Consider the following 1,957-nt stretch of genomic DNA (forward strand, 5'->3'; position numbering starts at 1 on the left):
GCAGGTGAGTTTCTGGGGGCCATGGAGAGGGTGGGGGAGGGCCGTGAGTGTTTGTAGGACCTCGAGACACTGCGATGGGGGTGGTGAGTGTTCCCCAGAGCCACACGGGGGGGCGGTGAGGGACGGAATGTAAGGACCTCAGGTGAGTGGGAGTCATGTGGGGAGGGCTCTGAGGGGCGCCGATGGGGGATGGTGAGGGTCTCTGGGGCAGGGGAAGGGAGGCAGGCGAGGGTCTGGGGGAGTCAGTGTGATCGAGGTGAGTGTAGGTGAGTGGAGGCTGCGAGGGAGGGACGTGGCTGGGAATGTGTGGGCGGCCACGGACTGGAGGTGTCTGGCGGTGTCTTAGGGGAGAGAGGTCCGCAGGAAGCAGGCATTTGGGAGCCACAGCAAGTGATGGTGAGTCTGTGGGTCCACGGAAGGGGCGGTATCTGAGGCTCGCACAGCTGTGGCTCTTGGTCAGTGCAGTGGCTGTGTCCCAGGCCACCTCTAGCAGTCCTGGGCCCAACCCTCCAGGAGAGACTGAAGACCTGAAGCAGACACTCTGGCAGAGATCAAAGACCAAGGGGGCCAGTGGCACGTGCGCCCAGGGACAAGTCAGCCATCTGTTCTGGTCCTAGAGCTCTGTGAGGACAGGCACCGGGGCTGCTATGGCCATCACATGTGCCCAGTTGCTGGAGACTCTGTCTCTTCCCACTCAAAGGATGCTCAGGGTCTCACAGGAAATAAGTCTCCCCCAAATCACCACTGGCTGTATTCTTTCCCCATGTCCCAAGATACAAGGAAAGAACCCTGGCAGGAGACGCCACTGCAGGTCACGGCCATGTCACAGACACCCTCACTCCCAGCCCAACCCCATCAGTCCCTGGCCAACCCCTCCAGAAAATGCAAGAAGGCCCTGGCCTGAGTGAGGTGAGACAGCCCTAGAGAGGCCCTAGCTCCCATGTTGCCACAGCTTCTGCACGGTGTCAACAAGTCTGTGCTTCCGGAATGTGAAACAGAGCAGGAAATTGGTGTTTCCGTTTGTCACCTGCTTCCTCGCTGGCTTCCCCTTTTGTTCCAGGAGCAAACGGGCTGACGCTTCTTCCTGGAAACATGAGGCTGTTATTTCCATTGGTCCTCAGAAGGCCCTTCAAGGAGAAGAGCAGGAATTTGGTGGCATATTAACTGAGCAGGGAAAGAGTCAGGCATGCAGGATGTCATCGGTGGGGCTGGGACTCCCAGGGCCAGAGGGCCGGACTGCACATGCTGACTGGGGAGGTCCCATCGTACTTCAGGGTTTCAGGCCTGATCGCTGCTACCTGCAACAGGGCGTTAGGTGACCACTACCTGGATGGGCTCACCAGGGCCCTTCCTTGCTTCTCACAAGATGGAGTTGACAAGTTCTCTGGCAGGGCTGGCCGTGCAGGCTCCGTGCTAGGACTCCAGAGATACCACAGAACAATACTGCTGAACAGGGAAATTTTTTTTTTTCATTGAAAAAGAATTGGAGCTTTTTTTTTCCTTTTTCCTTTGCTACTTTTCGGCTGAGGGCAGTGCTCCTGTTCTGACATTGGCGGCCCTCCGTGAGGAGAGGCGAGCCAGCGGAACCGCAGCCATGACTGAGGCCCATGTGAATCCTAAGGCCTACCCTCTCGCAGATAGATGCCCGCCTCACCAAAGAACTATTAGATGCTGTTCAACAGTCTTGCAACTATAAGCAGCTTCAGAAAGGAGCTAACGAGGGCACCAAAACCCTCCACAGAGCCATCTCTGAGTTCACTGTGATGGCTGCAGACTCCGAGGCCCTGGAGATCATTCTGCATCTCCCGCTGCCTTGTGAGGACAAGAATGTCCCCTATGTGTTCGAGGGCTCCAAGCAGGCCCTGGGGCGGGCTTGTGGGGCCTCCGGGCCTGTCATCGCCTGTTCTGCCACCATTGAAGAAGGCTCACAGCTGAAGCAACAGATCCAGTCCATTCA

General features: G+C 57.5%; 1 pseudogene; it reads left to right on the plus strand.

The window, feature by feature from the left end:
- The first annotated feature begins 1,537 nt into the window (after nucleotides 1-1,537).
- LOC105297398 lies at nucleotides 1,538-1,952 on the plus strand (annotated as a pseudogene).
- Nucleotides 1,953-1,957: the final 5 nt, after the last annotated feature.

This window comes from Pteropus vampyrus, unplaced genomic scaffold, assembly GCF_000151845.1.
Source record: "Pteropus vampyrus isolate Shadow unplaced genomic scaffold, Pvam_2.0 Scaffold138, whole genome shotgun sequence".
NCBI lineage: Eukaryota > Metazoa > Chordata > Mammalia > Chiroptera > Pteropodidae > Pteropus > Pteropus vampyrus.